This window comes from Rhinolophus sinicus, linkage group LG04 (genome assembly GCF_036562045.2).
Source record: "Rhinolophus sinicus isolate RSC01 linkage group LG04, ASM3656204v1, whole genome shotgun sequence".
Taxonomy (NCBI): domain Eukaryota; kingdom Metazoa; phylum Chordata; class Mammalia; order Chiroptera; family Rhinolophidae; genus Rhinolophus; species Rhinolophus sinicus.
Genome location: NC_133754.1, coordinates 166,210,854 through 166,226,445, shown reverse-complemented (window position 1 = coordinate 166,226,445; position 15,592 = coordinate 166,210,854). Strand labels below are relative to the sequence as shown.

General features: G+C 44.4%; 1 long non-coding RNA gene across 2 annotated transcripts in view; it reads left to right on the top strand.

Moving 5' to 3' along the window:
• The window catches only part of LOC109448648 (uncharacterized), a 122,815-nt gene extending 107,696 nt beyond the window's left edge, over positions 1–15,119 (top strand). For both annotated transcript variants that reach the window (XR_012495878.1, XR_012495879.1), the window contains one exon: positions 11,301–15,119. This is a non-coding gene — a long non-coding RNA (uncharacterized LOC109448648). The remainder of the gene's footprint in view (positions 1–11,300) is intronic.
• The last annotated feature ends 473 nt before the right edge of the window (positions 15,120–15,592 follow it).

The window sequence follows — 15,592 nt, the reverse complement described above, 5'->3', positions numbered from 1 at the left end:
GATAGAATTTTCCACCCTGCTTATCCCTGCAAAAGGCTCTCCTTTCCAGGCTAAACATTCCAGTTCTTTTAGCCATCCTTCACAGTTTGGTCTCTTCACAAACGGTTATTCTCTGTGGAATTTACATGTGGTCACATCCTCCGGAATTGGGGTACTTCAGACCTAGAATAACACTCTATCCATGGTCTGTCCAACCTGGGGTAGAACAGGGCTGCCAGTTCTCTCATGAGATCATTTTTAACATATGTTAGCAGTCATGGTTTCACTGTAAAAGCTCCTTGCTGCCACCCCTGAAGGTGAATTGTACGAAATCATTACTTGCTACTCTGGAGCTCTCCCCCATCACCCCCGTCACACATTCTGTGTGCTGTTGGCAACGACAGGACAGAAAACACCAGGGGTCCTCACAGGACATCTCCTCTGAGATGGCCTTGGGACAAGAGATGGCCTAATTGGGATTCCAGACATCATCTCTGCAAGAGTGGCAGGTCCTTTTGAAAAGTGGCTACAGAGACACCTTTGCATTCAAAACACTGAGGACCTGAATCTTAGTTCCAAAGAGAATCATCTGAAAATGATGCTGCGATGGGTCTTGAGGCCTGATGGAGAGTGCTTCTACATATGATCAGTTCTGCCTCGAGTTCAGATAAAAGATCACACTAGCTAATTTAGATAGGAATGATAACTTTCCAACTGGGGTAACAGATAAGTGCTTCCAGAAACAGCTTCTTTAGGCAATGAAGCCACAAATGGCTGCCTTCAGAGAGAAGGGGGAAATGGTAGAAGACAGAGAAGAATTTAGGTCAGCCAGAATGGGGCCAAAAAAAAGTCAAGTTCAGAAATAATTTAACAGATAGGGATCCAAAGAATATGTGGTTTGCCTGACAAATGACATTCACTTTGAAAGTGAAAATGAAATTGGAGAAAGCAAAATTGCTGCATAATGGGTCCCGGAGATTGAAGAGAAATGATACCAGGGGGGAAAGGAGTTGTAAAGCCTTCCTAGTTAAGCACGGAATTGGAATGAATGAATTTTGGTCCATAAAGGGCCAGGTGAAGATGGCACCGATAATGGCTTAATCCCAAGCAGCTCCAAAACGATGTTCATTAGCAGAGGATCTCAAGCATACCGGACCAGATTCATGCTGCCTTTCTCAAAACTGCTCATTCTGGGTGGACCTCTTTAACAGAACAAGACCACTTAATTTAACAGTTAAGCCAAGGAAAGATGGAAAAAGGCTTTTACCCTGAATGTCAAAGGGCCCTGGAAGAGCAGGGTGGTGTGGGAGGGGGAAACACTGATGTACACTGAAACTAAAGAAGCACTGTGGGGCCGGCCGGATCTTACCCTCGCAAATAATGATCCTTGGCCACCTAGCAAAAGGCACATGGACTTCTGCCTAGGGACATCTGGGCTTTATTCCTGGTCTAATGAACAGACTCTCTGTGAGATGGTTAGATCAGACACTTCGTCTCTGTGAGACTCATTTTATCCATTCCCAGGCCAAGTATAATCATATCTACCAACCCCTTTCTACTTCACAGGAATAAAGATTTGCACAGTGTTTTTATCAGCACTGACTTCTCATTTAACCCTCACAATAATTCTACAAGGGGCATGATTGGCTCCATTTTATGGATAGGGAACTGAGGCCCAGAAGTGTTAAATGACTTGCCAAGGGACAGGCCTAAGTGGAAGAACCAAGGCTAGAGCACAATGTAGTTTCAAACACAGGACCCTTTCCATGACCCCTAACCACTTGTTAAACGAGAGAATATTATGAGTGCTTCCATTGGGATATTATGGTTAAGAGCATGAGTTTGGAAGAAGCCAGCTTAGGTTCAAATTCCAGCTTTGTCACTTTCTGGTGGTGTCACTTTGTCCCATGAGCCTTAGCATCCTTGTTTATAAAATGGGAATCAAAACAGTGTCTCCACCATGAGATTATTGAAGTTTCAATGTCCACAGAGTATTCAGTGCATGACAAAGCCAACTGTTCAGTGAATGGAAACTTACTCAGCCATGGGAATGTGCTGGAAAGCTTGATAGGAGGGTGATTGGGAGGGATGACTCTGAAGCCAGAGATGACATGGGTTTAAATTCTGACTTGGCCATTTATTAGATGAGTGACCTTAAGAAAATTATTTAACTTTTCTAAGCCTTAGTTTCCTCCTATATAAAGTGGGATAAATAACGGTACATGTCTCCTTTTGTGGTTGTGAGAATTAAATGTGATGTGTGAAGAATGCCCAGCACATTGTGAGTGTACCAGAATTATTCTCCAATATCATGTTGTATCATGGCTTTTATTAATGAGCAGGAAGAGGGTTAGGGCCTTATAGAAGTGAACAGTTCCAAGAAAACCAGTAACCACATCCCCATAGCGTGAATCCAGGGTGAAACATGGATTATTGGGACCCGAACAGTGTTTTTTCAGTTTCCACACCTGGAACCATATTTGAATTTTGGCATCTTCTTAATCTCCATGTGTTTCTTCTCTCCATCGTTCTTTGCAGTGAATCCGATCTCTGTCTCAACACTCTCTATAATGGCTGTTTGGGATTCTTGCCATAATCTATGGGTGTTCATTCTCAACTCAATCCAACAGTCCCTTCACTCATTCCTCCCCTGCCTCATACATTCATTCTTTTACCCATGTATCTGTTCGTCCTCCTTCTATTCTGCAAAGATTCCTTGTGTATACTCTCAATAAATAAGGTATTGGGCCTTATTTATTGAGAGTGTAGCAATGAATCAGACATGGTCATGCCACGCCAGAGACTACAGTATACTGAAGGACATGTATATAAATCCCAAAGTACAAGGGAGGATGAGGTAAGGGTCACTATCGAGGAATGGTTGCATTGAAGAAACACAGAGAGACAGAGCTCACAGCCATCTGGAAGGGGGATCATGAGGGAGGGGCATTGAGCTGGATTTGGGTGGTGAAAGCATGCTCCAAGGGAGGTAGCAGCATAGCCAAAAGACTCACGGGGCTCAGAGAAGGTGTGCTACCCAGCCTCACGTGGCGGACGGAAGACTGCCTGGTTGTGGGCAGCCCTGTTGAGACAGAGATAGAAGGGAGTCAGAGTGCAAGGAGTGCAAGGAGTAAAGAATCCAGGAGTCAGATAGACATAGGTTCACATCCCATTCCACCTCACACTAGCTGGAAGGCTTTAGTTTTTGGAGCCTTGGTCTTTCCATCATTAATATGGGTATAATATAGCCTTTCTCATAGTAAAGGAGCTCAGGTGAAATAACATATGTGAAAAAAATCCTCCTGTAAGACACAGCTTTTGTGTTGGAATTGAAGCTAGGACATCACTTATTATGTTACCAAACAACAGTTTTAGCAGGGGTAGTGGTACCAGTCCACCATGACACCATCCAAGAGCTGGCTCCCCAAAGGCTCTCATCTTACTTTTCCCGTGGGTAACTGACCTGTCAGAGTGCACACTGATGGAAACTCTAAATGCTAAAGTCAGCTTTGGAGATGCAAATTGATATTTTTCTCCTCTATGTTCTTTTCTTTCCCTTCATTTAGTCAGGGAGGAGACTGTGTGCTTTCTTGTCTCAAAAGAGGTCTGTGATAGAATAGAAAGCAGAAGTGGCCTCCAAGAGACATCCCTTCCTGGCTTTTGTTTCCAAAAGTCTATACCCACTGATGAGATTGTGCTTGAGGGCAGGGGCAGAGACATCCTGTTATTAAGGGAAACCCCAAAAGAGAGATCAAAGCAGGCGTCTGTGGAAACAGGGAGAGAAAGGGAGTTGCAGTGAGAATGGGCAACTGCACCCTGATCCTTATAGGCCTCAGAGGAGAATGGCTGCCTGGTTTCCAGACTTGAAAAATATTACTTTTCCCCAGAGGCAACAGAAGCAGTGGACCCAAAGGGACCACATGCATTTGGACAATGGGTGTCTCAACTATCAGCATAAACTGATAACTAATGGTTTCAGGCAGGGGAGGCTCCTAAATTTAGTGGCACTACATAAAATCCCAGTACCTTGTCCTATGGGAGAAAGTCCCAGGAAGACTAAGGAGTTGAATTCTTCATAGCTTGGAAGTGTGGGGACTTGGTGTGCAGACTGTTGATTAAAAGAACATTTTAAAATGTAATACTGCTTATAGCCTTGCATGTGTGAAATGAGAGTGGGACCTCCTCAGCTATAATATGTACAGGTCCACACGTTCTACTCAGAGATGTGTTTGGGGATATTTCATTTGCATAATCTGTTCAACTGGCTATTTGCTTAAAACAAAGTAAAACATGTGTGCTCTATTCCACATATAACACCCCTACCATCACGTCACAGCAGAAATAGTCACTGCAACCTGTGCTCTGGTAAATGTGTGTCACTGTCAGATGTTTGGATCACTCAGACCATGAGGAAATTCAACAATCAGAACGCACAGAGCTCAATCAACATACAGAGGCTGCTCTCAAAGTTTGCAACCTGTCCTGCCTTGGGAATTGATGTGGCACTTCACATGCCACATTTACCACTCAGAGAAGTGAATTACCTGTGACTGGTATGGGATGCTAAAATACTAATGCTATCTTCATCACTAAAATAATAATGCTATGTCAATAATGCTATATCCTCATAGAAATGTCTGCAATAGGACAAAGGCAGAATACTTAAATCAGCTATACAAGGAGACAGAAGTGGAAACTGTAGGACTGATCTTACTAGCATATGAATTTTCTGTAGGTCTTCTTGGCTGTAGCTACTTTTGATCTTCATTTGCAAACATAAAATTCTCTTTGCTTTTCACAAGTCATAGCTGGAAAGTTGGCAGGATGGTGGGAGGGTGTAGAGAAGTGGACCAGGATTTGCTCTTTCCTAACCCCATCCAAGAGCTCGATATATAGGCACTCAAAATGTTTTTCCAAACTGTATAGACCCTCCTAAAAGAATGGCCTTCAGTGGTGTCGGTCTCCTGGGTCAATGGTACCTGGGTCTCCTGCTGGTAAATGCCAGTGACGACTTCCGACTTCTCAATTTCTATTTCTCTCTTCAAGATGCCAGAGGTCCCTACCTTCCAGTCAATTTCTTAGTAATCACCTCCCTTCCATCCTGGCTGAAAGTTCCTCCTTGTTCAGGTTAGAGATCCGTCACACCTGAGGGTCAGCTGTTTTACAGCTAACTGTTGCAGTCAATCCCATGGTGGGCCCAGCCTTTCCATATCCAAACTCTGAGAGAAAGAAGAACACCAGACCAGATTGTGGCCTAGTCACTCACATGTCTGAGCTTCAGACAGAATGACAGTGGGGCCAGTAAGTGAGATGGAGAACACAGGGGCAGAGTGCATATGCTGAGGAAGAGACTGCACAGACTCTTGAGTGTATTGAGTCTATCAGGTCATCCAGGTGGAGGTTTCCATGTATATACTGGTCTGAAGCTCAAGGGAGAGGCCTTGGCTGGAGAAACAGATTTGGGAGTCATGATATGCACACAAGTACAGTATAAGCCATGTGAGTGGGTACCAGGACCCAAGAAGAGGATACAAAATGGGAAGAGACGGGGATCAGGAACATCAGAATTTAAAGAGTGAACAAAGGTAAAGACCCAGAGAGAGTGACCTGCAAGGATGGATATAGAGGGCAGAGAAAGACCCAAGGTGAGTGTTAGTTCAGAAGAAAAAGAAGCTTCTAAGAAAGATGTGTTTCACTTTGTCAAGCCCTTCACATACATCAACTAAGGTTAAGACCTAAATTCACTGGGTTTGACAAATAGGGAGTAACTTTAGAGGTAGAGTGATAGAAGAAACAGGTTGCTGAAATGTTCACTATTTCAAGAAGACAACAATAGAATGCAAGAGCAGAAGGATTATTGCTATAAGAAGCTTTCCCTCCTAAGGGGACACAAGAGAGGAAATAATAACAAAAGAAAATATATATGATTTTGGAGGTGAGTGGGAAAGGTTCTGTGGGGAATTTACATGTGGTGACCTTTCCTTTGTGAAGTAAGAGATGCCTGAGGTAGTGGGAGAACAGATGTAGTATAAGTCTTGAGAAGAGGGCTGATGGTTTGGATCAAGTTTGTAAAGAATTGGAGAAGGGAAGGAATGAAAAATTGAGGTCAGATTGATGATTTTTTTGAGGTCAAGATTTTAGAGGTACATGTTGGCAGGCCATACATGTGAGTTCCTGGAATGGAAGAGGAGGCTATGGAAATAAGTTAAGCAAGACTCTGGAAGACGAGATCCTGGAAGAATCCTTCAACAGTTCTTGAGGGCATATGAGATGGTAGCAGGGGTTGGGGGTGGAGAGTAAGGCTGTGAACTAATGCCAACGTTCAGCAAATGTTGAGTATGTATGTCATGCCAGGCGCTGGATGCTGTAGTTCCCAGTAAACACAAGGGATGAATTTTAATATAGTCAATGTGTAAGAGGGATGGGGGTAGGAGACAATGGTATAGCTTGATGCTGGGACTCATTGAGACAGGAGGGTCTTTGAATCACGTGGGAATGGAAAATTCTAGAACTGGTAGTGGAGGACTAGGAAAATACTATGAACCCGCTGGTTCCAGGCTGTGTGTTTTCAGGGCATGGTGGGAGGACTGTGGGCAGATGAGCAGCTTCCCCTGGAGAAGGCTGAAGAGAAGCAGAGTCATTAGGGACACACCATGTGCCTAGCCATGTGTTAACTGGCTGAATAACAACAGTGTTTGGCCCTGCTCTGAGGGTCCCTGGAACCTTTTTGGGCGCCCATCTGTGCTGCCAGACCTTGATGGGTTTACTGTTTCTCTCTGCTCTGTTGGCTAAGCCCTGCTCACACAGAGATAATGAAGGTCTCATTTGCCTCCAACAATATGGTGCCTTTCTGCATAATTTACATGTTTTCTTCAAGGCTCCGACACTAAGTAATGAGGTACAAATTCTAGGGCAGGGTCTTGCTACTGATACATGGAAACCTAGACTCTATGCTTCGTCTTCTAGCACACGTCTGCAGTCTAGAATGAGAAAGGTGTCTTGCTATCCTGGTTTTGGCAGGCACCTGTTAAGGAGAGAACTTGGACTTCTCTGGATGACTGGCTGCATCTAAGTGCTAGCTAGCTCTATGTCGCTGTCACCTCCTGAAGTTCAGCTGTAGTCAGTAGATTTAGAAATACTTCTCTAAGACTGGATTTTATTTCCAACTTGTAAGAATATTAATGACCACTATTGAGCACTTATATGTGTCAGCCACTGTGCTAAGGATTTGCATGAACTATTTTTTTAAAAAACTACATACAGCAACCAATGAAATAGGTGTTTTTCTTTTTTCCTTTTAAAAGAGGTAGCTGAGGCTCAGGAAATATCAGTTGTCCATGGACAGAGCTCTGGACAGAGACAGGATCACATCCAGAGCCTGCCCTCTTAGCCTCTGCCACACCTCTTCCACAGGTCTTCTATTCCCTCCATCATTTGGCATCAGTGTGTTAATAGTGTTTCAGCTCGCACATGTATTCATTTGGCAATCTCTCACTGAGTACCAAGTTTGTTTTAAACTCCATGGGAGGGGACCTCAAGGAGTTGAGTGTTGCTGTAGAGTAAAATGAGGCAAAAGATGGGGGTCTCTGATGCTATGGATGGGGACAGGAACGAGCTCACAAAAGGCTGTGTTGGCCATATTCAGGAGTTTGTGCTTCATCCCATGGGTGATGGGGAGACATTTGAGGATTTCAAGTAGCAGAGTGAACATTATGCAAACATACTCACCGCCCATCTCCGACATGTCAGATACACAGGAGGGTGATGGTGTAGGGAGAAGGGTAAGGCAAGTCAGGCACCTAGAGTGTAAGGATGCTCAGAGTAAGTGCTTCCTTAAATTTTGTGCCCTCGCTGCCTGGCTTGCTTCACTCTAGTCCAGGCCCTGGAGGGCACTGTGGAGGAGTAAAGGATGAATACAGCTTGGCTCTCCACCCTTGAAGTATGATGAACTGTGGGGAAGAGAACAAGAGTAGGCAGAATTACAATTCACCACTAATGCAGGGCACTGGATGAAGGCGTGACCCTAGGAGTATGCCACATTGTCAGTGATCCTGTAGGAGAAGATGAGAGCCTGACCACGTCCATGTGCTACCATCACTCTCAACTGAATTCAACACCAGATATTCCTAACAGCATTTTGCAAGTCTTCTCAAGTGAGTAGTAGGATTGAACTAATTCCATTTGCTTTTTCCTGTTGAAAAGGCACCAGCCTTTGGTACATGAAGCCTGGAGGCTGGTTCTGGAAACTCCTACAATATAAGTTCATCTTTGGTCACCAAGATCCATTAGGACTCAAAGTCAAGCTAGATGAGAGCTCAACTGCTTGAGATGGGTGTAGGATGGCAGAGCAACTCCTAGAATTTTCTAAGTTTTGAAATCCAAGACTGGGGAGCCTTCAGATCCTCCCATTCTTTTGACTCTGACTCTATGAGTCCAAAATCTAGCTCATTGCTCCTTAGGAATTACAATTACCTTTTCCCTAAATAGAGAGCAGTTAAAATTCCAGGCCACTTCTGTCTTCACATCGTCAAATCTGATAATTCCTAATGCTTTTGCCTTATGTTAATGTATAGTATGGATTAAATGTCTAAAGTGCAAAACTACACTAAGTTTCTAGAGGTCAGGGGACACTGTTGGCACAACAACCCAGGAAATAATCATAGAGTAAAATGTGAAATATAGTCCCTGGAGACCCTGCTCTGTAAAGGCTGAGGTAGAGAGATGGAGACTGTTCAGCCATTACTGACCCTGAGAAGAGTCAGCAGCCACTTCAGTGGGGACTCTGGGAGAATGCTAACTCATACTGGGACATAAATGCAGTGGGGTTGGGATTCTCTTAGCAAGGGAGAAGACATCTGCTTTTCGTTTTGATTGTCGACTAGATAAGGGAAAGCAGCACAGTTCGTGGAAAGGGCATTGGTCCAGTAGACGAGAGACTTGTTTCAAGTCCAGCTCTGCTACCATCCCAGGACAAGTAACTTGGCCTCCCAGGATTTTTCTCCACTTCAAAATAACTAGATGATCACTCATGTTGCTTCCATTACATAGGATTCCCATTCTATGAATGCCCAGGAGAAAAGAAAACATCACCCTCCCTGGCTCCCACCTTCTAGAGGATGAACTGTGCAGTTGTAGCTCTTCAGGGACAGACAGGGAAATAGGCAGATACGTGTTTCTGTGTTTGGTGTGATGTAAGAGGGGGAGCAGAAGAAAACAATGATGTCGGAGCCAACCTGGTCAGGCAGGCTGGCTCCTCACCCAGCTTCCCTCACCCGCTGTCCAATTTGTGTGGTTTGTCATGGGACCCCTCAGTAGCTGGTACCTGACCCACCCCCGTCAATCCCATCGGCTGTTTCCAGGATGATTTCCTGGGGAAGGCTACCTGTTTGAGGAGTTGCTATTTTTGATGATGTTTTCAACTGTTGCTCTCACAGCCTTCAGTCCTAGAGGTCTTCATTGAAGCCAACCAAGCGTGTAACACTTCAAAAGGAATGTTGGTACATGTAAGACATTTAACACTGAAAATCCCCTCTCTGAGCACAGCTTCTGTCTTTCCACTTTACTCCGAGTCTGTAGTGTAGAGTGATGAAAAGAGCAGGGGCTTTGGAGCACAGTAGAGATGTGTGGCCCTGGGCAGTGGCCTACCTTCCAGAGCCTCTGATTTCTTATTAATACAGACAAGGTAACAGCATATGCCCGGAGAGTGGATGAAAGAACTAAAAGAGGGGATGTCTGAGAAACACCCACAGTCTTAGAAAGAACATGTGGGTTCCTTCGTTTTCCCCCTATAGTGACCACTTAACTGAGTCCCCAATATCTGTTTCACCCCAGATGATAAGTCAACCATGAGAATTCCTACCTTGTACTCTGTTTAGTTTAGGCATGGGCATGTGACCTAATTCTGGCTGATGAAACATGACAGGAAGTCTGTCAGATGGTTTTGGGGAAAGATTTCCTTTCTCCTAATAAGAGACACAAAAAAGAGACAGTCCCTGATTTCCTCTGAATAATGTGCTCTCTGAAGGGACCTCTGTAATTCTGCAGCCATTTTGCCACTGGCCAGAGGATGAAGCCAATATATAGAGAAGGACAGAGCCTCTGGGTTGTAAGGAAAGCAAAGTCAGAGCCCTCACAGCCCTTGTCTGGTGATGCCCTACCTAGGGGCTCTTTGTTATATGGGTAAACTCACGATTTCCTTGTTATCTAAACGAGTTTGATTTAGGGGTTTCTGTTCCTTTCAGCCGAAGAGATCCAAATTGCTATCCCTCTCCTTATGGGCTTCTCCTCTAAATGATCAATTCTTCATATGCTCATGGTCCCTCCCTGTTTCCTCCTGCTATTTCCCTAGCGGTAGAGCCCTTGGGGCTTCAGAGCCAGTTATTCCGATAGTAGAACACTTCCTGCCTGCCCTTATGCATTGACATTTGGCCATTTCTACCTACACAAGTCCTGGTGTTCTTTTGTCTGCAATCTTCATGGCTGCAAAGTACTGCTGGAGAAGTATAAAATTGTGCCCGGTGGCCATATTATAAGCCCATGCTTGCTTTCTTCCTGGGGCCTTAGCTGCTGCTCCAATCAATCTAGATTGCTTGCTCTTTCCACCTCCATACAGTTACTGACACTGTTCCTGTCAGCCGATATGCCCTCTCGCGCTCTCTCCCCTAGAACATTCTTGCCCATCCTTCCAGGCCGATCCCAAATCCCTACAGTGAGATGCAAATTGCCACCTCCTCGGAATCCCTATAATACCGCATCTCTCTTCAAATCCAGATCAACCTCCTAATATAAATATTTGTCCATTTCTTTTATATTCCCTACTAGACTCTCACCTCCTGACACATGCTTTGTTAAATATAAAGAGTCACACAAATATAAGTTAAGAAAGAAGCAGAGGATTAAGACCAAGGGTGCAGGTCTTAAATAGGCCAGACTTTAGTTTGAAGATGGGCTGTGCCCCTTAATAGCTAAGGGAAATGGGGACAATTATTAAATTCTGTGCCACATTTTTTATCTGAAGGTAGAACTAACAATACCTACCTAAGGCAGTTGGGAGGATTATACGAGATAATTATATAAAAATGCCAGGCACATAGTAGGCTCTTAATATTACTTTTTTCCCCCTTTTCACCATAAGTCTGAGAAAGTATGTACTTGTTTCTGCTAGTCCAGTGTGCGTGTGTGTGTGTGTGTGTGTGCGCGCACACACTCAAATCCTTTCTCAATGGATATCAAGTAATCTGTAATATTATAAGACTAAGTTCATTTTGGCAATATTCAATTAAAAATAAAATGCTTCTCTCCCCTTTGCCCATCATATGTAGGTTGATGTAACCTCAGTATTCAGTGCACACTTCTATTGGCCAGCGCTGTGCTACACGAAATGATATATAGATGAACTGAATGTGGAACTGAGATTCATCATCATGATCCCTTGAACATGCGGGGCCCTCACAGGTAGGCACTACTTCTGCACAGTGAAGCACCTCACTCAACTGTTTGCACCTTCTTCCCAGCAGATAAAAGCAGAGGGGACTATGACATTTTAAGAGTCCTTCCTATTAATGTACTTGAGTGGTTCCCAGACTTCCGTGGGAAGTCTGTAGGGGCAGGTTCCTAGCCTCACCCTTGGAGATTCTGCTTGGGTAGGCATCACTGTGGCCCAGGACTCTGCATCTTTGACAAGCAACCGATGTGATCCTGATTTAGGTGAGAAACACTGAATGCTGGGTTATGGACATGGCAGGGAAGCTGGTTCTCACAGGACAGAGTGCCCTGTGACAGCCAAAGCTGAAATGGCTAATAGCTCAGAACATTCATTGTATCTCAACAGATGGATCTCAGAGTCCTGCAAGTAACATGGAAATCTTATGCCAAAAGGAGCATCCCTGGGGCATGAAAGATTCAAAGGGAATGGGTTGAAATTAATAAGGAAGAGCTTTGGCATTGATCCAAGGAACAGGATAAGCTAAATCTCTGGACCTCTGAAACCAGAATGGCCTGGGGACTCCCTGGAGATGAGATGGACAGGTGAGCTTACTAGGGAAGAAGGGTAATGCCAACCACCAAAGTCCAGAACTATTAGGAACTTGGATTATGAAAATGTGACAATTTTCTACATCAAATAAAATATTTATTTGTTCATTCCCTTTTTGACTTCTCTTATTATTTTGTATGGTTCCTGTTGAAAATTTCAACTCAGTTTTGGAGAACAGCCCTGGGTGATGTCAGTTACTGGAGAGATGGGAATGGAATAATGGCCACCATTCATTTAATTGAGTGCCTATATGAACCAGGCATTTTATAGACATTATCTCTAATTTTCACAAGCACATGATAAAGTAGGTATTGCTAGTCCATGTTTTTTGGATGAAGATTGGAAGTTTCAGAGAGGATAAGTAATTTGCCTAGAACCACACAGCAAAAAGATGACACATACAGGGTAAGCCCTCTTACTGGAGGTTTTCTTGGTGCTTCTGCATGCTCACAAATCAGAAGGCTTTATCCTTCAAAGGCCAGGAAAAGACCTCCTAGGACTCACCAATCCAGCCTTACCAGACACCTGGCAGAAAAAGAGATTTCTGAGGCAGGAGAAAACCCAGGAAGATTGCTCAGTTCTTGTGCATGCTGTTTCTCAGCTGGGGATGACAGTTAATCTTAAAAATCAATTCAGTGTCTGCTCTCTCTGCAGACACTCCCCAGGGCAGGCCACGGCTCCTCTCACTGCTATTAAACAGCACAAGAAGTGGTTGCCAGCATGAAAGTGGAGGTCAGGGGCAACTGTGTGCTGGGCCTGGGGTCATCCACAGAGCACTTGCTATGGGGCTTGTAGGTGGTACCTTCAGCCTCAGGGGCAGACGGGATGGGTGGACAAGAAATGATTCTAGCCCCTTCCATCTCAGAATGAGCAGAATCAGCTCACGTAGGCAACCTCGGTCTCTAACAGTCTCAGCTTGGGCCCCTTTGGCTTTGTGGCAAAGCTATCCTTCTTTGGATACTTTCTGGACTGTGGTCCTGGGCCTTGTGAGACCACCCCAAAAGTGGACAAAGCTGACCCATGGGTGATGACCCTGCAGAACCCAAGGTCCTGTGTGTGTGGCTCAGAGGCTCCTGACATCTCACATTCATGTCTTTTCAAGGCCACAATTATACCACACTGCTCCAAGACTAGTGGCCTATGCCAGATTATGCTAGAACCTTCTCCCAGATTCTGGAAGGCAGGCAGGAGGTACCATTTTCTGGAGGAATCATTTCTGCTCCATAAAAAGGTGAGATGGGAAACCAGGGGTATCCCCCAGTGGGACAAGTTGCAATATTACCTTATAGCACCATGGCGTTCCTCGTAAAGCATTTCACCTGCAAGATCACAGCTCTGGGAGAAATCATCGTCTGCATTTTACAGAAGAGGGAACCAATGTGGTTGAATTCCAGCCCCGCTAGTTCATAAATGTGTGATCTTGGGCAACTCACTTGATTTCTATGAACCTCAGTTTTGTCATCTCAAAAAAAGGTGTTGGTTCATTAATTCAAAAATTTTGTAATAAGCAGTGAGCAAGCGCTGTTCTAGGTTTGGGGGCCACACTGGTGAATGAGATAGCAGAGGACGTAGGGGCTGACAAGTACTCAGGGGGCCAAGGTGACAGTGAAGGAAGACCGTGCAAAAGGGGGTGCCAGGACTCATCAAGTGAAGGGGCAGGGGATTTTCAAATTATCTGGGGCAACCAAGGGTTTGTGTACATTTTCCTAAAAGGTTAGACACCGACCGTCAGCTTCGTGGTCCTTTTGGGAGGACCTGACCTCTAGCTGCTTCACTCCTTTGCTAAGGTAGTTTATCAGTGGTTCTTCAGGGTGGGCTTGCATCAGCATTATTAGGGGAAACTTCAGAGAAAATGCTATTTTCAGGCCCCACCGCCCCCAAAATTCTGATTCATAGGCTGTTCCTGCTGTGCATCTGCTGGATACGGTTGATGATAGAAATACACTCCATTGGTTCTGCAGCGTGTTCTGAGTTCTGTCCTTGTATGTAGCTGGGCCACTGAAAAGCTACTGGACCATATTATCCTTGATAATGATATTAGCTTCCTAATGATCAAGAGGTTGGCAATTATGCTTTAATACCTTCTCCTTGGTCTTCATTGAGGACAGGTATGGGAAACAGCCATCTTAAAAACATTTCTGCTTTTGCAGAAATAGTATTTTGGAAGCTGTCACGGTATTCATTATAATAAACTTGTTTTAGAAATTGTTGTGAGAATGGGTACACCTTCTCCTCCCAGATGGTGAAAATTAAGTAATCCAACACATTTACCTTTTTGCCTTGGCTGCCAGGAAGCTCGGGGTCAAATCTGAAGTCCACCTGTAGTAACTATACCAATTTGCACATAAAGCATACCACTTTCCCATGGTTGTCACATTTCTAGTTTAGGCTGTTACCAAGTATATCTGAAGAGTCAACTATTTCTAAGTCTGAATGAAGGTTCTTCAAAAGCACCAACATGCACAGTTTGCTGGAGTCCACGGAGGAATGACAGTCAGAGACCACAGACATCGCTGTTGTTATCATGTGTATGGCAGACACTCTGAAACCAAATCACTGAGTGCTTGGGAATGGAAGCATTTGTTAGAATCACATGCATTTGGATCAAAGGCAAACGCATTCTCACAGTCCCATTAGAAAGGAGACTGGCTGTTCCTCATCTGAGTCAGAATTTATTTCACAAATGTTCCCTAAAAAAAGAAAAAGGCAAGAAACCAGTGTACACAGTAAGCAAGAAACCAGAGTACCAGTGTACAAAGTAGGCTCTTTCCCTCCCTTTCGATTGTTACAGCGACCCCACCACAGGTATTCTTAGAAGCCCTTTCACAGAGAAGGAAACTGAGGCTCAGAATGACCTAGTGCTGCAGATCCAGGAGGTGGCAAAGCTGGGATGCGAGACTGTCTTTTGTTGACAAGGCCCACTTTCTTTCTGGATATACTTCCTCGTCCTGAGGAAATGGGCCTGACTGTACCTGCCAGCCTCTCCCAGGGCCTTATAAAAAGTGCCTTTCTCCTTCCTCATGGGGATTCCACCGGGCGCCCTTCTGTCGGCCCTCTGATTCCTCTCACTCTCAGACAAGCAGGACTCAACCACATTGTGATCACGCGCCCTTTAAATGGACAATCCAATTTAGGTCTTGTTATTCTAACTTGTACCCTTATCTCCAGTGTATTGCTCTCAGTCTTTCTCTTTCCTACCTCCTCACCTTCTGATTACACCCCGACATTCTAAGCTTCACATCTAATAATTGCAGAGGTGCCCACGCCCACAAACCATGAGGTCCATCCCCAGTAGGGGAAGGCATATGCTGCTTTGCAGCTGCTCTTGGAAAACTGAAGCTGACATTTTGCCCTGGGCTCTTTAAAAATCCAGTTCTTAGTTTTGTTGATTTTTTCCTATTATGTTTATGGCCTCCTTTTGTTTTTTTTCTGCTCCGATCTGTATTTCCTTCCTTCTGCTAACTTTGGGTCTAGTCTAGTTTGTCCTTGTTGTTACAGTTCCTTGAATATAAGGTTATGTTATTTATTTGAGATCTTTCTTTTTTCTTCATGTAGCTGTGTAGTGTCATAAACTTCCCT